The sequence below is a fragment of the Nannospalax galili genome, unplaced genomic scaffold (assembly GCF_000622305.1).
Source record: "Nannospalax galili isolate Female #2095 unplaced genomic scaffold, S.galili_v1.0 scaffold188, whole genome shotgun sequence".
In the NCBI taxonomy this organism is placed as follows: domain Eukaryota; kingdom Metazoa; phylum Chordata; class Mammalia; order Rodentia; family Spalacidae; genus Nannospalax; species Nannospalax galili.
In genome coordinates this window covers 7412219-7436138 of record NW_008360325.1, presented here as the reverse complement: position 1 = coordinate 7436138, position 23920 = coordinate 7412219, and the positions used below count along the sequence as shown (strand labels likewise).

At 43.8% G+C, this 23920-nt stretch overlaps 1 protein-coding gene across 7 annotated transcripts in view; it reads left to right on the top strand.

Moving 5' to 3' along the window:
- Window positions 1-23920, top strand: part of Vrk1 (VRK serine/threonine kinase 1) — a 91244-nt gene that overhangs the window by 7586 nt on the left and 59738 nt on the right. For 2 of the 7 annotated variants that reach the window (XM_029559895.1, XM_029559897.1), the window contains exon 2: window positions 10383-10430. The exons of 4 other annotated variants lie outside the window; for them this stretch is intronic. The gene's annotated coding sequence lies outside the window, so the exon portion shown is untranslated. Of the gene's footprint in view, window positions 1-10382; window positions 10489-23920 lie in introns of all 7 variants that reach the window. One more of the 7 variants, XM_029559898.1, reaches the window with a different exon arrangement.

Here is a 23920-nt window from a genome sequence, read left to right as displayed (position 1 = left end):
TACTCCTTGATGTAGATGACAGTTTTAGTAAATCTGAAAAAAGCCCAAGAAAGAACCATTGAAATGATAAAAATAAAGAATTGATAAATTGATCCACTGAGGGAGGTTAGTGCTATCAGATTGCTTGGTTATGGCAGTGTAGGGACTGAGGCATTCCCTCAGTATGACCTGAAACCTGTGAGTGAGAAGCTCTTCAGAACATGGCCATGACCAGCCTCTGGGACTGAGGAAGAACAAGTAGCTCACATTGCAGTGACAGGGCTAGTCCCACGAAGAGCTTCCATATGTTAATACAGGCTCCTTCCTGCCTGAAACCCCAAAGGCTTCACAAGTAGGCAGTAATGAGGTGGAGCACTGGAGCGTTTTGCTCCTGGTCGCTTCTGGTTGGGGTACGACAGGGAATGGTTCCATAGTTACGCCAGAGTCCTACGTTTTTAATTTGTGACTTAAAGTGCTAAGTTTCTGGTCTTTATTAACCCACTTCAGTTCTTGATTTCTTTTCCCACACAAATTATAGCTCTCCCCACCCCATTCACCCATGGGAATCTCATTTTCTGCATTTAGAAGGTTGTGTTGAGGACTGGAGAGATGGGTCAGTGGTTAAGAGCACTGACTGCTCTTGCAGAGGACCTGGGTTTGATTCCCAACACCCACATGGTGGCTAACAATCATCTATAATTCCAGTTCTAGAGGCATTTGATGCTCTCTTCTGACCTCCACAGGCATTGCACAATATGGATGCACTTATACACATGCAGACAATACACTCATACTCATTAAAAAAAAAAAAGTTGTGTTGAATGTATAGATTAGACTCTTCTCTTTTTCTTTTCTTTTTTGTCTTTTTTGAGACAGGGTCTCCTTACAGCCCCAGCTGTCCTGGAACTCACTATGTAGACCAGGCTGGCCTCAAACTCACAAAGATCCGCCTGCCTCTGCCTCCCAAGTGCTGGGATTAAAGGCGTGCGCCACCAAGCAACTTTTCTCATTTTTAAAGTAACCAGCTAAGAAATAGAACTTACATAAGGTTAGGCAGCCTGCTAGAAGGCTGTTCAGGTTTTACTTTTACTTAGAGTATGGAAAGCAGCATTGCTTTTTACAACCTGATGAGTTACTGAACAAAGGCCCTCCCTGCTGAAGGTCTGGATGGTGCCTGCTGAGGCAGGACAGGCGGTAGGAAGCCATCGTGCCCACTCCCCTCTTTTCACAGCACCTTTCTGTTTGATCTGACCACTGTCTGTTCTTTTCTACTAGTCTAGATCTTTTTCCCATTTAGATGTTGAGAGTGATCAAGAACATTGCACTCGTGATTATAGCCCTTCAGTAGTATTACCACATATATATTTTTTTTCCTACAGAAGAGCAAGCTCTTACAGTGCTATGCAAGCTGCCCATTTAAAACTCTCATTGCTTGGCACCTATGCCCTAGTGACAGTTTGACCAACATGTGAGCAGGCACACTGCCATCCTTCCATCCTGACAGATGGGCCTTAGTACAGGCAGCCAAGAAACCATGTATCTGCATCAAGTGTATTTGTTAAGGGCAGGATTCCCAGTTGGGGATGTTCAGACGTCTGTCCATCCTGTGCTTTCAGGCCTTGGATAAAGGGATGTCACCATTAATCCCCGCTTTGGTGGGTTCTGTGGGAGTGGAGGAGCAGGCACCCAGGGACAGTCAGGGAGTCGTGCTCTCCTCTCACAGGACCACTTCAGATCACCCTTTCTTCTTTCTCCAGCCAGTAGACTTGTAACAAGTGTAAAACTGTTCAGAAATTGTCCTGATACTTGTGAAATAAGTGTGGCTTTGTTTCCTAGTTAATGAACGTTTTGCAAGTCATTTTAATGTTTATGCTCTGTGCAATGGTACATGTGTATACAAGCATGTATACAATTGTAGAGAGTTTGGGCTTCAAGCATTGATTGCCATGCGACATTAGGACAGCCTAATTCAACGTCAAGTCATGAGAAAATAGTTCCCTTCTTACAGCTGGTGTGTGAAAATTGGCTATGAAATGTGCACGTGAGTCAGCATCTGACCCATCATCACTTCAACATACTGAGGAGAATTTTTTTTTGAAGAATTATCTGAAAGTGTCTTTTTCAACTCATTTCTCTCCATCCTAGGCCTTACCCAGACATTTCCTGGTGTACAGTGATAGGGAGCTCGTGACTCCCAGGGCAAGCGTCTCATCTCTGCGCTGCTGACCTTTTAGAGGCTTCTTTCTTTGGTTGGGGGCTCTCTGCTTTAGGATGCTTAGCAGTAGAGGGATGAGTCATCCACAGTTGAGAACCCTGCTCTAGAGACAGCCTGTGCTATTAAGTTTTAGCTGTTTGAAAGCTCTTACTGTGAGTGGGAGTCTTCTACCTGTTCCGTCTGTTGGTGTCGTGTAGAACAAGCCCAATCTCTCTTCTCATAGCATCCTCACATAGGATCAAGTGTTCTGTCTTTTTGAGATGAAACATTACCAGATTGTTACCTATTCCTTATATGGCCTGGCTTCGTGTTGGTTACACAGTGGCTTTCCTTTTTCTTAATATCATTTTTAAGCTGTGGTGCCTCAGATTGAACCAGTACTCCAGGAATGGCCCAAAGTAAAAGAAATGGAGTTATGCGTCTTGTTCTAGACACAGTGCCTGCCTTCGATAGGTGGGGAAGAGTGTTGGCTTTTTCTACATACCATGTTTTAATGTTTGCTACGATCTTTTCATGACCACCGTTCATTGAGCCTAGAACCGAATAAAGCTGCTTCTGTCCTGGCCTCCTTGCTTCCTGTTGTTCTTGTTAGTTTTTGGGCTGCAACTATGGGGGCTTATGTTTGTCTCATTGATTTTTATTGAAATTAACTAACTTCAACATTTTTTTTTTTCTCTTTTTGAGATGGTCTCTCTGTAGCCCCAGTTGTCCTGGAACTCATTATGTAGACCAGGCTGACCATGAACTCACAGAGATCCCCTGCCTCTGCCTCCCGAGTGCTGGGATCAAAGGCGTGAGCCACCACGCCCGGCAGCATTTTAAGATATTTTATAATCCCAGTTCTTGGAGGGAGCTATTGATAATGCTGTCACCTGGAATTGGAACTACAAGGGAAGTACAGGGGAGGGAGCATATGCTCACTGTGTCTGCAGATTGAAAGGAGGGCTAAGGCTAGAAGCCTGGGAATAGTGGGAGGCAGCTGGGCAGAAAGGCAGACGGCAGAAAGTTAGCACAGGAGACCGGGGTGTGCTGTCGTGGAGGTAGAGCACAGGAATTTTCTGTAAGCTGGAAAGACTGGTGTGTGCTGTGGTGGAGCCTTGAATGTAAAGTTAGCACAGGAGACCGGGGTGTGCTGTCGTGGAGGTAGAGCACAGGAATTTTCTGTAAGCTGGAAAGACTGGTGTGTGCTGTGGTGGAGCCTTGAATGTAAAGTTAGCACAGGAGACGGGGTGTGCTGTCATGGAGGTAGAGCACAGGAATTTTCTGTAAGCTGGAAAGACTGGTGTGTGCTGTGGTGGAGCCTTGAATGTAAAGTTAGCACAGGAGACGGGGTGTGCTGTCGTGGAGGTAGAGCACAGGAATTTTCTGTAAGCTGGAGAGACTGGTGTGTGCTGTGGTGGAGCCTTGAATGTAAAGCAGGACATGGTTGCTGCCCTTGGTCTTGTCCTTATCTGCCCTTCTGGTTTAACTGTAACATGAATGCAGGAAAGTGACTTTGTGATAAAGTCACTTCACTGAGGCAGATCTGACAGGTGCAGACATATATGGTTATTAGGACATAATCATAAGAGGAGCACATTTTGTAGAAGAACAAGAACAGAAATAGGTCTTGTGTGATTTTTATGGGAGGTCGACTGAGGTTCCCCATATTTCTTGGGATGTATTGCCTGGCTTCTTGGCTAGTGCAAGTGTCATCAGACTCCGGGGATCCCACAGGAAGACGCTCCCCAACTTAAATGCTCATAGCATATGTTCGTAGGGACCAACAGGTAGTGAAGGTCATGCAGTCACAGTGACCATGCAGTAGCATCTGGTCTGTTCCCAGCAGTGCTCCATGCAGGCTCCCTCCCCGCCTTCCTCAGCAGACAAGATTCTCCAGCAGTTGACTTTGACGCAGGCCCTTAGTAAGAAGTGATAACAAACCACTACAGTCATTCCAGTGGCGAGATTGCTGAAGAAACCACCCTTAGAGTCTAGACGGTAGTCTACTGAGCATGCTATTTTAGTGTGCATTGTTTTCTTAACTTACATCCAGTCCTAGTTTTATCACATCAAGTTGTGTCAGTGGAATTTCTGTCACTATCTTTATATACACCTACATGTATTTTTCTTTTTGAAGTGGGAGTTTCGCAGTGTTGCCCAGGCTAACCTCAAACTCCTGGGCCCGAGTGGTCCCCCTCATTTGCCCTCTAAGAGGTGGGGCCACATACAGATGCCGCCATGGCTGGTGGGTGACATGTTTTAGAAAGTAATTCATGTCTTTCTAAAGGCTCTCACTTGGGGGATTGGTCTCACAGCTGCTCTGTCCCTTCCATTGCCATCATGGGGAGACACCGCTTTTATTTATTTTTATTTTATTTTATTTTATTTCTGGGTTAGCTACTTATTAGTATTTGGCACGATGTACCCTTTAAGAGCAAAGCGTTATTTTTTTGCAAAAACCATACTTCCATAGGTGAGTCACCTTTCTGTTTAGTAGCTGTGAGGTCATGGGTAAATCATCGAATTTCCCTTGCAAGTTTTCCTTTTTTTGGGTCTTTTTGAGACAGAGTCTCCCTATAGCCCCAGCTGTCCTGGAACTCACTATGTAGACCAGGCTGGCCTTGAACTCACAGAGATCCGCCTGCCTCTGCCTCCCAAGTGCTGGGACTATAGGTGTGCGCTACCACGCCCGGCTTATTTCCCTTGCAAGTTTCCTTGTAAGCACTTAGTGTAATGCTTATGTTTTGTGGCTATTGTAAAAAATTAGAGACGGTGTGTTCAGTCATAAGTGCTGGGACTATAGGTGTGCGCTACCACGCCCGGCTTATTTCCCTTGCAGGTTTCCTTATAAGCACTTAGTGTAATGCTTATGTTTTGTGGCCAACATAGAGCCTGCCATGTAGTTGCTTACCAGTGATGTCTTAGTTACATTAATTCATTTGCATGTAGGAGCTGCGTGCTGTAATGAATGGTTAACTGCTTCCTTCCAGTACCATTCATTCATTCATTCATTCATTCATTCATATTTTTGCTCAGTGAGGATTAGCTGAGCAAAAATAAATGATCATATTAACTTAAGGACATCATGTCAATATTCAGTTTCAGTTACTACTCTCCCAGGGATATATTACTGTTCTTTGCTGGAGGCAGTGGTGTTCTTTAAAGAACTTAAGTCTTTACCATCAAAACATGAAGGTCTGATGGTGCCATAGAGTGGAGGTGTTGAGTTCTCTTTCCATAGCTGATGTGTGATAGTGTCTGTAGGGCTCATTGGTACTGATTTCTGCTGTTACAGAAACACTGGAAAGTTCAGGATTAAGAACATTTAATAAGCTTTATTGTTCGTGAAGAATTCTTTAAAAATACCTATTTTAAAAACTAATACATGCACACAATAAATTCAGCTATAAATGGGTAAAGATTGAAAAACTTCTCACCCCTAAGGTGTTTTCTGCTATATATGGCATAGCTTCCTGGCAATAATGTGTTCTGTACATGCACATGGGTACGTTGTGGCAAAACTCTAGGAGGTGAACTCACATACATCCCAGTATTTGAGCACCATGAAGAGGGTGTTCTGGTACATGGTTCTTTCTTGCATTTTTCTACTTTTCTTGGAGACCATCCCATATCTGTAGATAGAGGCACCTCATTTTAACAGTTGTGTACTGTTGCCAACCATCACTTCAGTCAGTTCCCTTGTGATGAAGCTAAGGATGTTGCTGGTCTTTTGCTATGTAAAGCTCCAGTTGTACTTACAGGCTGCTCCCTCAGTATGTACTTGGTGCCAGAGGGCTGTATGCATTTAGAAATTTGATAGGTAAGGCCAGGTTGATGAACCTTTTCTCATACCCTTGCCAACCCAGAGTATTTTCTAGCTTTGAGTTTGACCTGTAACTGAAAAATGTCAATTTGGCAATTTTAATTTCTATTGATGAATGAAACCAAGACTGATTGCTATCAATTTCCAGGATATGTTGGTAGTGCAGGAAATCATGGTGAAGCAGAGACTATAGAATACATTATACCGGCTTCCCAGTGAGGATGCCAGTAAATGTCACTGTTACTTAAAAAAGAGAAAACAGGAAGGAGAGCTCAGAATCTAATGGAAGGGGCTCTTACAGGGAGAGGAAACAAAGAGTGAACAGAGCTGTTTCCCTGAACACACTTTGCCTTGCTTGGCCTTTTGAGTGGCCTTGGTAAAAGTTTATAGGATTTTGAAAATTTGAAGCACAAAACACATATCCATTGTAATTAGGTTAAAATTATTAGAAACCAAGATTTTAACCCAGTTTAAATTTTATTTAAATTTGACCATGAAATGTTGTTGTAAACTGTTCATGTAGCGCTCTGCTCAGAAGTCCCAGAAATGATCCCTTATACGTTCAGTTCAGTAACAGCACTGTGCTGTAGCAGTAACCTTATATGTAACAGCCTGGGGCAGCCACCAGCTCAGGGCCAGAATTTGGTCTCCAAATGCTCACTTTTCAGCCAAAAGGAGATAGATTCTCTTGTAGGAGTAGCTGATCTTGGGTTTGGAACAGGAGTGTGTGGAGGAGGCACCTGGAGCGTCTTGCACTGGAAAGTATGGAAAAATCTCCAAGGCTTTTGGGGGTTGTCTCAGGACATGGCTACCAACTTGAAGGCTTTTGTACAATTCAGTCAGCATGTCCAACCTTTTGATATTGTGACACTTTCATCTATGGAGTTCACAGGTGAGATCACTCACTGCTGAGTTATTAAAAAAGAGTTGCAAAAGGAATCTCACAGTGTCTTAAGTTTATAGCTCTGTGCGGGCCACATTCTAGCCACCCTTGGTGCATGCCGGTTCCAGGCCCAGGGTAAACATTGCTTGACTGTGCAACAGATGAGATGAAGAGGGCAACTCCCCTTCCGAAGCTGACCTGGGCTCACGGCATGGGGGTGGGGGCATGAGCTGAAAGTTGGGTTTCTCACAGACGGTGGTAAAGGAAGACAAAGCAGAGGGAAAAACAAAATAAAAAAACCTGGATCACTGCTGCCTGTACAACCCTCAGCCAACAGAAATGGCGCCTTCTCTGCCCAGGGCAGATACAAAATCCAAACAACTGCCCCACTTCTGACAGGGTTTCTCTTGTAGGAGTAGCTGATCTTGGGTTTGGAACAGGAGTGTGTGGAGGAGGCACCTGGAGCGTCTTGCACTGGAAAGTATGGAAAAATCTCCAAGGCTTTTGGGGTTGTCTCAGGACATGGCTACCAACTTGAAGGCTTCTGTACAATTCAGTCAGCATGTCCAACCTTTTGATATTGTGACACTGTCATCTATGGAGTTCACAGGTGAGATCACTCACTGTGCTGAGTTATTAAAAAAGAGTCGCAAAAGGAATCTCACAGTGTCTTAAGTTTATAGCTCTGTGTGGCCACATTCTAGCCGCCCTTGGTGCATGCCGGTTCCAGGCCCAGGGTAAACATTGCCTGACTGTGCGACAGATGAGATGAAGAGGCAACTCCCCTTCCGAAGCTGACCTGGGCTCACGGCGTGGGGTGGGGGATGAGCTGAAAGCTGGGTTTCTCACAGACGGTGGTAAAGGAAGACAAAGCAGAGGGAAAAACAAAATAAACCCGGATCACTGCTGCCTGCACAGCCCTCAGCCAACAGAAATGGCCCCTCCTCTGCCCAGGGCAGATACAAAATCCAAACAACTGCCCCACTCCTGACAGGGGCCAGTTCTGAGAAGCCCCTGCCCACAAGTCACCAAACTAAGGCCCAGGTCCTGAAGGTTTCTGGTAACTATGTTGAGGTGCCCAGTGTTCCCTTCGTGTGTGCCCTCCTGCAAAGAATAATAACTTCCTGTGTTTAACTACAGGTTCATTCATGTTGGGCTTTGGCCGAAGGCCACCAAAGGATGCACAATCTGAGTGTGAGTGACAGCATCTATAAAGGAAAAATACATTGACCTGATAAGAGTGCATTCGGCAGGATTCAAAATGTAGGGAATTTTACAGGACAAATAGCACAGGGCAAGGGGAAAAAATAGGAAGCCAGTGCTCAGAGACTCAAGACTGCTAACCTTTGGGTCCTGGGTACCAAAGTCAGTGTATAACAAGACATCTTTTGAGACAGTTAGGGAGATTGGAATATTTACTAGATGATATTAAGAAATTAATTTGGGGGCTGGAAAGATGATTTGGCAGTTAAGAGCACTGGCTGCTCTTGCAGAGGACCCAGGTTGGGTTCCCAGCACCCACATGTGTGCCAAACACTATAACTCTAGTTCCAGGAGATCCGACACCCGCTTCTGGCCTCCACAGGCATTGTACACATGGACACACATATCCATGCAGGTGAAACACTCATACACATAAAAAAAATATAATTTGGGGGCTGGAGAGATGGCTCAGCAGTTAAGAACACTGGTTGTTCTTGCAGAGGACCTGGGTTTGAATCCCAGCACCCACATAGCAGCTAACAACTGTCTGTAACTCCAGTTCCAGGGGATCCGACAGCCTCTTCTGTCCTCCATGGGCATTGTATGACACAGGTGCACTTACCTACATGCAGGCATAACACTCATACACATAAAAATAAATAAAATTTAAAAAATTAATTAAAAAATTAGTGATTTTGTTTGGCAGTGATTTCACAGAGGCTAGATTCTTAAAAAGTCTCTGTTTACATATAAAATGATGTGGTCTGGAGTTCGCTTTTAAGTACTTTTAGGAGGGCTAGTGGATTGGCTGAATGATCCAAGTTAGCCATGTGTTGACAGCTGTTGAAATGGGGTGATGCATGCGCGGCTGTGCAGGTCTGCCTTTGCTGCATGTCAGTTTTTGAAGTTCCTGTAATAAGCTGTTGTTAAATGCATTTGTATTTCTTTTTCTGTGAATTTGCCTGTTCTTGTCACTTTTTCTTTTTGTTGGCTTTTGTCTAGTTTTCTTTATAAAGGTTCTTTCAGCGATACAAGAATGAGTCTTTTGTCATGTTTTGCAGATATTTTTCATTTGTCTTCTGTGTTCATGGTGCTTTTCTTTCCTTTTTTACAACCTGTGGTTGTATTTTCATTTCTATTTTTTCAATTTACCAATATTCTTTATGGCTTAAGTGTTTTGTGCGTTGCTTATAAAAAGCTTTTTTCAGAGATTCTGAGTTCTTTCATGTTTTCACTAGTTTTTAAATGACTGTAGAACTCCTTACTTGATCATTCTGATTTTCTTAGCATGTGGAGGATATTCTGCCTAGAGTTCTGCCCCCAAATCTATCAGGAAAAATGCTCCGTGGCTGTCCTGGGTGGATAGCAGTAATTTCCTCATGAACACCTGGAAGAACAACTAAATAGGTTTGGGGGCTGAACTGCTCCACATGAGTTAGTGAGGGCTGTGTCAGAGCTAAAAGGTTTTATAACTGAGTACTGTCAAATATCATGAATACAGGTTGACATTTCTGATTTTAGAGGTTTTAGCATTCTCTTCCCCCAAACAAGTTTAGCCCTTTTCCTTGGGTGAGGGTCCAGAGCCAGTTTCCCTTTGCAGGCAGCATCTTCAGGCCGTCCTCTGCCTCTGACCCCCACGAGTGCTGTGGGCCCCTGGCAGCTGGGTCACTGCAGCCTCCTCACTGTTGCTTTTGGGAGATCCGTTGAAAACTCAAGAGTGGATCTTCTACACATCCAGTTAGAAAGTGTTGGTGGGGACCAACCTCCCAGATTCCTTCTGGGCTGAGAGGGAAGTGCCGGCACTGAGGAAGCTTCAGTTTGTGCTTAGAAACTTCCCTGCCATGTATTGTCTGTTCAAAACAAGTTCTGCAGCTAATGCACCTTTTAGAGCTGTTAGGAATCAGCTAGGGAAGTAAAGGTGGAGGCATAGAAGTCAAAGGAAACATTTCACTCCATCAAAATTTTTATAATTCGTTAATCTCCCTCTCTCCCTCTCTTCCTCCCCTTGTTTGTTTGTTCGTTCCTGTAGCCCCAGGTGATCTGGAACTCCCTATGTAGAGATCCACCTGCCTCTGCCTCTGCCTCCTCTCCCAAGCACTAGGATTAAAGGTGTACACCACCACACCTGACTTACGCTAAACGGGTCTAGGAAAAAAAAATCTCCGAAGCTCTCTACTTCCGTTTTTCAGTTTGAGGCTGAGTCCGCACTCGTTCTTTTCAGCTTAGGTGAAGCAGAGCGGGTTGTGGCAGCCACTGCTCAGGATCCATCGCAGTTTGTTTCGCTTTATGTTTTTCAGAAAAGAATCTGTGAACTTATGAATCATCATCTCTGGAAGTCCACTTCTGTAAGCTCGTGGTTTGCTGTGTTACATTTTGATACTCCCTTGGTTAACGTCACAAAAGGTACCATGTAGCTGTGAGCACAGTCACACTTTGATCAGTAGGTCCCTGAAACTAGGCATGGCCTGGCTGCCCCCAGCAGGAGCCCAGGCTCTCATTGTCACTTCAGGTTCTTCTGTCAAGTGGCATTGGTAATCAGAATGTGTTTACCCTTCCTGAACATTTTCACAGGTTTGTGGGGGCGGAACGAAGAAAACATGTGGAGATCCTATGTAAAGTGGCCGTGTGAACCTGGGATTCTAATTTTACTTTTCCAATAATTTCTTAGCAGTAATCAGATGCATTAATCAACTTCTGATTAGCTGGCTCATTTGTGAGAGAATTGTCTTTAGATATATTGCTTTCAAATTGTTCCTGATGTAATTTAGTAAAAGAGGTGATGGAGTTCTTTGTTGACCGATGATCTCCTGTTTGGTTTTATTCTCTGACTTAACTGTACTTTGGCAGGAAGCCATTTACACCAAAACATGTAATTACTTCTAAATCCCAAATAAGTTTGAAATACAGATGAGCCATTTGGGCCTAGGGATATGAACAGGGTGGGAAAAACCTGGTTTTGTAGGAATCATACATTTACTAATTTATACTTTTTAAACCCAGTTCCAAGGTGCACTAGAGGGAGTTTTTATGAAAACTTCAAGCAGTGGGCTTGCAGGTGACAGCAGCTTCTCTGATATGAATGACTGACTGCAGAAAGCAGGGCAAGTGCAGCCCAGCCTAGCTGCCTGGGGCTCTGTTTTCCCAAGGTTCACCGGTGGTTTCTGTGGAGACTCCAGATTGACAGCTGCTGCTTTAGATGATGGGTAGTCCTGTAACTGACCAAATTTTTTCACTCTGAACTTCCCAGTATTCATTGAAAGAGGAAACAGGAGCTTCATGACTCTCCCAGTCCTAAGAACTCCTGTCATTGGGATAGGCACTGCTCTTTGAACCTGATAGGGTTTCATTTTATAGGTGTCTGCAGCTAGCTGCCTACTGCCTTAATGAGGGCTTTGTCACAGGGTTCAGAATGCTCTTTACTCTGGACACCTTTCTGCCTGGAAGCTGATGGAACTGACCGTATTTCTGTGTGAAATCACCTGCAGCTTCGTGAGGCCAGAGGCTGTGTGCTGTGCTTCCTAGACCATCTGTTACCAATACAATTGTTTCTGCTTGGCACTGGAGACTTTTGAGGGGGAGGGTAACTTGTATAAAGTTAAAAGACCCCAAGTTATTCTATACCCCTCTGTTTAGTGGCTAAAAGTCGTCCATTGTTTTTAGAGTCAACAGTCTCATTCAGTAAAGATGGGTGCCCTTGTTATCATTGAGTTAACGCATTGTAGCTGGTGGTGGCTGTTTCTGCTTTACCCCTTCAGTCTGCTTTTGCTGCATCTGCTGAGCGATGTTCACATGCAAGCGAGCAGGCCACTCAAGTTCAAGTCCTTACTGTGACCTCAGTGAGGGACCTGCTGTGGCCTGTGAGCCTGCCCTCAGCCAGTGCACAGCCCCTGGCCAAGGCTATTCAACCACATGGCCTCCCTGTTGGCAAGCTGGGCGTTTCCTGCTTTGCACCTCTGCTCCTCCACAGCACAGTGTGGCTCATTGCCCCCACTTTGCTTAATTGTCACTTGTGAGGCTTGCTAGGCCATGGTCTTTAAAAACTATTTTGGTTTATTATTTGTGTGTGTGTGTATGTATGAGTGTGTGTGTATGTTTTGTCTTTGTGTGTATGCCACATGTGTGTGTGTGTGGGTGAATGAGGAGCTAGAAAACGGTGTCAGATCCCCTGGAATTGGAGTTACAGGCAGTTGTGAGCCTGTACATAACGGGAACTGGGACTTGAACTTAAGTCCTCTGGAGGGGGCACAAGCTCTTCAACAGAGCCATCTCTGTAGTCCTAGACCGTGTGTTAGATTCCATTCTCTCCCCAGTACTGGTTGCCTGCTTTTGCCCTTATCCTTGGATGGGTGAAATTTTAATTTTTAATTTATTTTAAAAATATTTATTTTTATTTTATGTGTATGAGTGTTATGCCTGCATGTAGGTAAGTGTACCCGTGTCCTGCAATGCCAGCGGAGGTCAGAAGAGGCTGTCAGATCCCCTGGAAGTGGAGTTATGGACAGTTGTTAGCTGCCATGTAGGTGCTGGGATTTGAACGTGGGTCATCTTCAAGAACAGTCAGTGTTCTTAACTGCTGAGCCATCTCTATAGCCCCCTAATTTTTAATTTATTTTAAATTTATGATTGTGTATGTGTGTATGATGTGTGTGGGCATTTGTGCCATGGCATACATGTGGAGATCAGGGGACAACTTGTGTCTTTGGTTCTCTCCACTTGTACATGGCTTTCAGAGATAGAACTCAGGTCACTGAATCTGTGCCTTTAATCCACTAAGCCATCTCAGCAGCCCCAAAGAAAGAGGAAGGACCTAAGTTCTTTTATTTTGTCATTTTGAGGTAGGTGTGATGAAGCCTTGGCAGGCCTCAAGCTATCTAAGGCCAAGGATGAGCTTGAAGTCCTGATCTTCCGCTTCCCATCCCTGAAGTGGCTGGGATGGCATTACAGGCCCGTGTGACTCCACCACCCTCTTTTAGGCAGTGCTGGGGATTGAACCCAGAGTCTCTGGTATGCTGGGCGGGTGCTCTATGCACTAAGCACTTATATTTTTTTACAATCATGCTTTTTTTTCTGAATAAAAGATAAGCTGCATTGAGATGGCCCACTGGGTAAAGGAGCTTGCAGTCAAGCCTGACCATGTGCGTTTAATCCTCAGAACTCACATGATGGAAACAAAGAACTGACTCCTACAAGTTGTTCTCTGACCTCTGCATTTGTACTGTAACACACATGCGCCCCCACAATGCACAAAATGAGTTAAAATGTAGTTTAAAAAAAAAGAAGGGGGACTGGAGAGATGGCTCAGCAGTTAAGAGCACTAGCTGTTCTTGCAGAGGACCTGGGTTTGATTCTTAAGCACCCACATGGCGGCTAACAACCATCTGTAACTCCAGTTCCAGGGTAATCCAGTGTCCTCTTTTGACTTCCGCAGGCATTGCATAACATGGTTGTACTTACACACATGCAGTCAGTCCACTCATATGCAAAAAATAAAAATAATAAAATATTAAAAAAAAATAGAAGTTTGGGGTATGATGGCGCATGCCTTTCATCTCAGCACTTGGGAGGCAGAGGCAGTTATATGTTAGTGAGTTCCAGGCCAACTGGGGCTACAGGGAGACACTGTCTAAAAGTACCTCAAAATAAATAAATAGTGTTCAGATGACTCAGTGGTTTAGACCACTGGCCACTCTGGCAGAGGACCTGATTTGATTTCAGTACCCACATAGCAGCTAACAACCACCCAAAATTCCAGTTCCAAGGGTTCTGACGCCCTCTTCTGGGCTCTGCAGGTGCTAGGTATGGGTGTGGTGCACTTACATGCAGGCAAAACACTCAAGCACACAAGAATGAATAAATAATAAACAAAATCTTTTTAAAAAGGGATAAGCTCCCAGAGGACAGGGCTCTTTGCTTTGCTGCTTTTGCCCTGTCTAAAGCAGTTGTGGCACAGGGTACTGGCAGCACGTCGCTGAGCAGAGGGTCAGTGAAGCAGGTAACAAAGGATGGTTACTTAACACAGCACAGACACAGTAAGAATCACAGTAGCGGTGTTGGTTCTAAACTTTAATGTGGTGTAGCGTGGTGAAAGGTGCCGGCCCTGCATTCTGGTGGTGCTGGCTGGTTACTGGTACTTGTTAGAGGGGTTGGGTCTGGTCTGAGCTGCTTGGTGGGGATGGAATTTGATCCACTGTGCACTCATTCTGACCGGATGTGACTTTGTGACAGTGACACTATAGAGTATTTACAATTTTGGGTTCAAGCTTGTATGCATTCAGTTTATAGATAGAATATATTTTTAGAATGAATTTATGCATGTTAGCAGAAACCAATAAAATATTTAAAAACAGTGGTAAAAACTAAGTCAGCCAGAAAATTCTCTTTTCACCCAGGTATTCACAGTATATTTTTATTTGGCCGATAGGTGATTTAAAATGCAGGTATCATACATGTCCCCAGCCCTGGGGGAGTTTAAAATGCAGGTGTCATACGTGTCCCCAGTCCTGGGGGAGTTTAAAATGCAGGTGTCATACGTGTCCCCAGTGCTGGGGGAGTTTAAAATGCAGGTGTCATACGTGTCCCCAGTCCTGGGGGAGTTTAAAATGCAGGTGTCATACGTGCCCCCAGTGCTGGGGGTCAGTCCTCTCGACGGCCTTCATGGTTCTGCTCTGCCCTGTGCCTCCCTGACTCTTCACTTCTCCCTTGCTTGCTCTTCCCAGCCACACTGGCCGGCATCCTTGCCACGGTTGCCAGCTGTGCTTCCATCTTGGGGTCTTCACACCTTTCCTTCTTCTAAACCCTTTGCCCCAGGCACTTCTGTAGCTGACCCCTCTCTCCTCCAAGGTTTGGCTTGAGCTGCGGAGTCCTTCTGGATGAGGCTCAGCATGACCACTAGGTCTCAGGCTGCACATTGCCCTCTGCTGCGTCCACTGTCTTCTGTCCCCTTTACCTGTTTTACTTTCCAAAGAATTAGTCATTTGCCTGTTAACGTTTGTTTTTATTACTGTCTTTTCCTGCTAGAATGTTAAGTGTCAAAAGGGTGGATCATTTCTAGAACAGTATTTGGCGCAGGGTAGATTATCGATAAATATTTATACAGTAAATGAATGAACAAACCATTAATTATTATTCACAAATTCACAGTTAATATTTGTTGCTGTGATAACTGGTGGGATTATGTAATTAACATTTGAAAAATGCCATCTCGTTTTTTCAGTGCATGTTTTTGTTGAATTTTTGTACATTCATACAATACATCATAAGCATATTTAGGCCCCGTTCCCCTATCTGTACTCCCCCCATAGCCCACCCACAGGATTTCATGAATTCTGCTATGTATGCCAAGACCCATCAAACCTAGTTTTGTATACAGATGTCCCTTGATGTGAGTTCATCCACTAGAGCCCGTTCAGCTTGTCTGGCATCACTCCCTTAAAGAAAGTCAGCTCTCCTTCACCCAGCAGTGATCAGCCACCAATAGTTCCTTAGCTGAGGTTGGGGCCTGCTGCCCATTTCCTCAGGTCTATGGGTGTTTGTATGATTGCGTTTGCATGGGTCTTGCAGATGCTGTCACCATTGCTTATGGAAGTTCATTTGAGCAAGTTCCCAGAAGCTTGGAAGACTGTTTCCTTATGGCCATGCACCAAAGCTGGGTCTTACAGTCTTTCCACCTCCTCTTCCACAATGGTCCCTGAGCCCTGGGTGGGTGAGGTTTAATACAGGAGTCTTGTCCAGGGACCCACACACTGCAATCTCTTTGTTTTCTACACTTTGGCCAGTTGTGGCCGTCTGTGTTCATTGCCCTCTTGCATGAGGAAGCTTTGCTGGTAAGATTCGAGGAATGTATTAGTATTTTCTCTAACCCCTGTTCCGCTGTGTTCTGTGAGCGTTAGTTATTGAGGTTCCACTGTAGATGTGTCACTTAGGGCTGGGCATCTTACAGACACTTACTCTCTGTGTGTGACCAGTTGAACTCTGTAATAGTCACTATCAGTTGTGAAGAGTTTCTTTGAAGAGTGGTGAGAGGTATGCTTGTCTGTAAATATAAGGATCCATATTTAACATACAGTAAGAAATTATGATTATCTAGGGATTTGACAGATGTGGGATTTTCTCTAGGATCTGTGACCTCTCCAACCATGTATGTTTGGCTATGTTGACAGTCCCACATATGAGTTCCTTCCCATTGAGTAGATTTTAAGTCCACTCAGATAGGTGGTGATTCCCTCAAGATAAATGTGCTGCTGCTGACTGTGCTGGTCATTGTTGTGGTTATTAGGCTTTAAAGCTGGGGTTAGACCACTGATTGAGTTTTTTTTTTCCCCCTTCCTTAGCAGCTTACATGTGCATAGTATTCTCTAGAACTACGAGAGCTAGTCTTCAGAGAGGAGTCTTCTAGGTCAGTTCCAGCTCCATTGCTCCAAGTCCTATGTCCGAAGTATGTCCTGTCTTCAGCAGTAGGGTCTTACCTTCAAGTCCTGGGAGGTAATCAAGGGTTATGACAATAGGCTTTTGAACTAATATGTTTTCCTCTGGTTTTTCACACCACCCAAGCGTTATTTATCTCTGATTTCTCTCTCCCTGTCTAACCCTTACTCTTTCCTCCCCAGTTAAAGTACATCCCATTTTTCCCTTGATAATACCTATGTCTCCTATGTTGCCCCCTTCCCCTTTACCCTTATGGTTCTTTGTATATGCTTCCCTCTTCCCTTCCCAGTTGAGTACCTCCATTTTCTCCTTGGTAGCACCTGTCTCCTACTATCCCCCCTCTTTGGGGCTCTTTCTTTCCATTTTCCTGGCTCCTGCGGTTACATCAAGGGTATACACTCACATGTAAGAATTTGGTGCTAAGATCCACAAATGAGAGAGAACATAACATCGCTTGTTTTTTTTTTTTTTTTTTTGTCTGTTACTTCACTTAGTATAACAGTTCCTAGATCTATCCATTTTCCTGCAAATTTCATGATTTTGTCTTTATCACTGAGTAGAACTCTGTTGTGTAAATGTACCACGTTTTTATTTCTTTTATATTTTATTATTTTTATTTTCTGTGTATGAGTGTATTGCCTGCACGTGTGTAAGTGCACCTGTGTCGTGCGCTGCCCATGGAGGTCAGAAGAGGGTATTGGATCCCTTGGAACTGGAGTTATTGATGGTTGTTAGCTGCCATGTGGGTTCTGGGAATCGAATACAGGTCCTTTGCAAGAACAACCAGTGCTCTTAACCACTGAGCCATCTCCCCAGCCCCTCTTTTCTTTCTTTCTTTCTTTTCTCTCTCTCTCTCTCTCTCTCTCTCTCTCTCTCTCTCTCTCTCTCTCTCTTTCTTTCTTTCTTTCTTTGATATGATCTCATTGTGTAACCCAGCTACCAGGCTAGCCTCTAACAAATGGTCCTCCAGTTTCAGCATCCAGGGAATTATGTGTATATACTGCCCTTGCTATTGTTAGTGGTGCTGCTGTGAACACGCAGAGCTCTCTTTGAGAGGCTAGCCTAGAAGAACAAATATATCAATCGGTTGTGTTTTCTGAATATGCCTCTGTCCTAATTTCCAAAGAATTTGATTTTATTGAGCAGTGTGCTTTTCTTTTTTGTGGTTTGTTTTCAGTGGTTTTCTGTTCTGGTGTAAGCTGTGAAGTATAGGTGGCATGCTTTTAAAACATGATACAACTCTGGAAAACTGTATGAAAAGGGGAACAAGTTCTTGAATAACAAGCTGCTGTTCCTTGTTGTACTCCTGAGTTTCCTAGAGCTGCAAGTGACCTGCATGCTAGAATACATCTTGGTGGTGTTATGTGGTAAAATCCAGAGGGAGAGAGTGCCTTAAACACGCACAGCAGTGCTGAGAGCTGCTGAGGAGGTAATGAGATGATTGGAAAGAGCATTGGATCTCCGAGGTGGTCACTGGCGACCTTAGCAAGGGTGGTGGTATCTTGAAGGTCAAGGCCAGGTGGAGTGGGTTGAATGAGAACGGAATGGAAGTACAGGTCGCTGTTGATGTTTAGCATTGAAGAGATGCTGGTGGAAGGAAGTAAAAATATCTTTTAAGTGGAGAATCTTTGAACATAATTTGGCAGCTATCAGGAAAGATGCAGTTGACAGAGGCATTGAGCATGTGAGGAGGCCTAGTTTAGAGGCTAAACCTTCGGAAACTTGGAGGGGCCGGATGTGTGAGGTGACGGAAAGGACAAAGGACACCTTTACTATTGTGACAGACGGGGTCAGGGCTGGATACTAAGTTGGACTTGTAGTGGATTAAGAGCTTTATACATTTAGGGCTTGGAAAGATAAGGGGATTTCTTTCTGAAACTTGTGTTTTCTTTTTAAAAGACAATTCCTGCATCTAGGGAGTTCTAAGGACAGTGAGAGGTTCAGAAGTCATCTGACTGATGATGAACTAGATCTTAGGGAATGGAAAAGATTTCAATTAATATGCCTAGGAAAAATGTGGGGCCAGGTCAGCGCCAAGATGTGTTGCCATGTTAAGAGAATGGAGCAGAGCCCAGCCTCTACGTTCAAATGTGTTTCTATAGTACGAGGCACATCAGCTGAGTTTATAACTTTAAAGAAAATTTCATGAAGATATATAACCCCCACCCAGGGAGCTCAGGCACACCTATTTTAGGGGAAATTTATGAGTAGTCACCCAGAGTCTAACGAGCTTCATACTGCACTGTAATTTCCCAGTGTAGCTGTGATGGATTCATAGGACTCATTAAGTGTGAGTTGTTGTTGTTGTGATTCATTCAAGCCTTTCCCACTCTCCAGCAGATTCTTTAAAAGTATCAAATTTGAATCCAGGACTTGAAAAAAATGCCAGTTATCTAAATACAGTACTGTATTGTGATAAATATAGCCATTGAGATTTCAAAATCTATTCACAAAACTTTATTTTAATATTCATAGCAGAACTTTCTTGGAATGTTATCTGAAAAGCAGAGGACCATTTTATCATCAGAGCTGACTATTAATTAGGGTATTGTTTCGGAAATAAAAGTTGATCTGCCACTAAAATTCTATTTGAATATGTATAGTTCCAAGCTTGCTTTGTGTATTTAATAACTTTAGTACCATAATTACTCTGTTTACAATTAAATTTTGGTGAATATGCTAATATAGAATATAGCAGTGGGTGATCTCAGCAAAGGGCCGTGTTGATTTGCATCTTGATGTGCTTTTCAGTTGCATCTGCATTTAATTTAGAATCAAAAGGAAAAGAAATGGTGAGATTATGTAATGGATTACATGATGATAAACCGACTTTCCCTTTGTTGCGCTGGCTACCATTACAGAAGATTTGAACCAAGTGTCCTGAAACTATGTAGAATGATTGAGTTTTGTTACAGGTTAGTAGAAATCTTAACGCAGGTGTTGGCTTCGTTACTAGGAAACAAGCCTTATAATGTACTAGAGCACTTGTTTGGTTCAAATTAGTGTCTAGTTCTTTAGAACACTCATTAACTTACCAGGCATATATTGTGGTTATGTTATTTTTGTGAGCACAGGTTCTTGGGTTTAAATGACTGCTTTTCAGAAATTGCTTGAAAATCAACAAGAGATTGAGGTACATAGTTTCCTGTTCTCCAAAACTAGTATACTTCCTGTTACTCTTAACTAGAAAATCAGAGAGGTCTACAGTGCAGTGAGAGTCAGGCAGGGCCAGGGAGAAGCTGACAGGGAACATTGGGTCTGCAGGACCCCAGACAAAGCAGGCAGTAGTGCCGAGCCAAGGGACACACTGCTTAGTAAGGAACGGGGACTGACAGAAAGGCCGATAGGACCGTTACGTGGCAGAAAGGGCTTCTGTAGCCTTGCTGCCCGAGAATGCACAGATGCCTGAGAGTTGATTGGTCTGCACTGCACATGTCAACAGTTATTCGTTTGCTTCCTCTCAACTCCAAAGTGACCCTCTGCTCGGTTTGTGGTACTTGAGCTAGACCTGTAAATGCTCGTCTGTCACTGGCGGTTCACTTTGCTTTCTGCGGAGACGTTCGTGGATGGGCTCGTATAAGCTCGTCTTCTTGGTCTAGATCCCTCAGTGCAACTGGGGAGGTGCGTATGGGATTCTAACTGGTGGCACTTGTGACCCACGCTGTTACCCTTGGTCATGTATTTTGGCGGGCGTCTGTTTGGCTTAGAGATGTACCCAGGAGTGGGGTTGCTGGGTCATTGGCAACTGCTGTCAGGCAGACTCGACAGTGGTGGTGTCGGCGTGAGCAGTGTGTGAGAGCGCCATTTGTTCCCTTTCTTACCAACAGTCACAGTTGAGATCTTTAAAACTTTTAAGAAATCATTTATTGCTGTTGTAATAGGCGAGGTGTTGGTAAATGAAGAAAAGCTTTAAAAAGATTTTGGGGGTTTTTGTGTGTGTGAAATGAACTTAATATTGATATCCAAACAAAAAATAACAAATATAATCTATGAGTCAGACTTACAAATTATGTTCCTAAATAAAATGTTATGAACTAGAATCTAAAGAGTTGCCATTGGAAAGCATACTGTTTTTCCCTGGCAGTGACCATCATCTTAAATTTGTCAAAATAAACTCAGGATGTTATTTTCAGTACAAAGAGCTAATGTATTAGCTTGTATGTATTAACATATAATACGCAAAGTGCCTATAAATAGGAAGCCAGGATAGTATTTGAAATGAAAAATGAGGAACAATTACTAGTAGTTGATAAGAATGAAGTTTAGATTTGCCTAGTGGTCCCCCTCACCCCTCTGTCTATAGAGGGTGGAGTGGGAGGAGCCCATGGAGTATGAAAAGAGCTCCAGTTTTGACCCCGGGGGTTGTCATTGCAGAAGCGGGTGTTTTTGTTTTTTGTTTTTTGTTTTTTGAGACAGGGTCTCCCTGTAGCCCCAGCTGGCGTAGACCTCACTGTTAGATCAGGCTGGCCTTGAACTCACAGAGATCCGCCTGCCTCTGCCTCCCAAGTGCTGGGTTTAAAGGCATGCGTCACCATGCCCAGCTAGCTAGGAGCAGGTGGTTTTAATATTTGCAATCATAAGTTCTTGCATAACACAGAAATCTTAAAATCACACTTAATGAATTGTAAGCACTCTTGTGAGCACCATCTCAGAGAAGAAGTACAGTCTCACCTGCCATGCTCCTGTCTGAACCGCAGCTTTCAAGCTTCCCCAAAGTAACTTCTGTCGTCTGTGGCTGCCTCTTGTTTTTCTCTGGGTTTTCCACTCAAATGCACACTCCAAGTGCTGTGGTTTGGCCTCACCTGCTTTCTGTCTGGTCTTAGGTTTTTCCTTTTAGTTGGCACTCAGACTGATAGGTTTCATTCTGACATTTCTAAGTGTGCTCACGCTGTTTTAAAAGTGTAGGTGTTCTTTTGCCTCAGCCCCTCCCTTCATGAAGAATTGGTGTGTGTGCTCTGGGTTTCCCAGTCCTGACTTTGCTGGTTGCATTCCTGTGTCAGAGCTTGCCACGTGCTGCTGTTACTTGGTGAGTTGGTAGCTTAGTCAGATTCAGGTTTCCGCATGAGTAGTGGTGTGTCCTTTAATCAGGAGACAGACACCCCTCATATTTTGATGCTTAATACCTGGATCCATTCATCCTTGAGGGGGTGGCATTGGAGACTGTAATATTAATCTGAAGTAACTATTCTTCATTTATTAGCTGGAAATTACTTCTAAAGGGACAGGTTTCTGTTTGGTTACACGGTGGCAATACACTTAGGAAAGAAAGGACAGCTACTTCATTTGTTCTTTTTATTCACCAGCTTGTAGAGTGAAGTAGTTTCCTGTTACTTTCTACATGTTTACCACTTAGGTTTTCTACTTTTATGAACTCTTGGCTTTGCTCATTTTAAGTTTTAGTCTATTGTGGTAATGCACTGTTGTGGTTGTTCTTGTTATTTTGACTTGATTATCTTAATGGGCTCAAACTGACCCATCCTTGGTTAGTGGTACATTTTCACCAGGCTGACTTCTTATACCTGTTTGACATAAATCTGGGGAGGTTTTGATGCTTTCATGTCATTTTGAAGCACAAGATGTTCGAGCTTATCAGGTAGATTTTCAGCTCTAGACTTGGAAGCAATTGGGTGTAGTATGGATTGGAGGTGAACTTCAGGTATTGTTCCCCATGAACCATCCATATTGCTCTTTGACGCAGGGTCTTCCATTGGGACCTGGGGCTCACTGAATAGGCTAGGCTGGCTGGCCAGTGAGTCTCAGGGAATGCATGTCTCTACTTCCCCAGTGCTCGGATTCCAAGTGCATGCCACCATGCTTGGCTTTTTCACATGAGTTGTGGGGATTAAACTCAGGTTCTCATTCTTGAATTTTACCAGCTGAGCTCTGTCTTCAACCTGAGCCTGTTTTCTTTTAATGGAAATAGTATTTCAAGGGTATAGTGTATGTTCTGGGAATGTACGTTACTGGCTTGGCTATTGTTTGTAAGTTTTTTTGTGAATGGGAAATACAAAGATTTGTATATGTACGTGTATGCTTTCCATAAAAGATAATTTTAAATACATTATTATTATGTTGGTCTTTTTGAGACGGGGTCTCCTTATAACCTTAGTTGGCCTGGAACTCACTATGTAGACTAGGCTGGCCTCCAACTCACAGAGATCCACCTGCCTCTGCCTCCCAAGTGCTGGGATTAAAGGTGTGCACCACCACGCCCATCTGAAGTACATTACTTTTTAAAAAGTATTTTATTATTTTTATTTTATGTGTATGAGTGTTATGCTTACATGTATATAAGTGCATCTGTGTTGGGGAATGCCCGTGGAGGTCAGAAGAGCGTACCGGATCCCCTGGAATGGAGTTACAGACGGTTGTTACCTCTTTGTGGGTTCTGGGAACTGAACCTGGATCCTCTGCAAGAGCAGTCAGCACTCTTAACTGCTGAGCATCTCTCCAGCCCCGTTGAGGATATTATTTTTTGTTGTTGGATTTTGAGACAGGGTCTGTCTTTGTAGCTGAGGCTGGTGTTGAACTTGAAATCCTCCTGTCTTTGACTCCCTAGTGTTTGGCGTCTAGCACGCACCTCTGTGTCTTGTTCAAGTACAGCATTTTTAACTATACCTCTTCTTTCTGTCTCCCTTCTTCCATATTTGTACTTTTTGAAGGACAAGAGAATAATAGATTAAGGATGTCATCTGATTACAGCAATCCTCTTATCTCGGGAATCATTCCAAGATCCCCAGTGGATCCCTGAAACCATAGCAGGTACTGCACATATGGTGTTTACCTGTGCGTAGTGATGATAGTTTAGTGTCTGAGGTAGGTAGTAATTAAGAATAAAACAATTGGTAAGAATATTTTTTTCCTTGAAGTTTTGTATATTTCATACAGAACATCTTAACTGACTTTATACCCCCTTTCCAATGGCACCTGCCCATAACCACACCCCCACTGGAATTTATGCATTCTGACGTTTGTGTATTAAGGTCTGTCATGTAGTGTTCTCAGTCACCCCTCAGTCCAGGTTCATCCACTGAGGTCTAGTCAGCCTGTCTAGAATACCTCCCTTTAAGAAGATCAGCTCTTCCTCACCCAGCAGTAATCAACTGCTAATAGTTCTTCAACTGAGATTGGGGCTTGATGTCCATTTCCACAGTTCTGTGCTGGGTTTTTGTCTGCTTGAGTTTGCATGGGTCTTGTGCAAGCTGACACCATTGCTGTAGGTTCATATGAGCAGGGGCCCAGGAGCCTGTACAGTTCTGTGCTGGGTTTTTGTCTGCTTGAGTTTGCATGGGTCCTGTGCAAGCTGCCACCATTGCTGTAGGTTCATATGAGCAGGGGCCCAGGAGCCTGCAAGACTCTCATTTCCATATGGTCATACACCTCCTCCTGGCTCTTCCAATCTCCTGCCCCC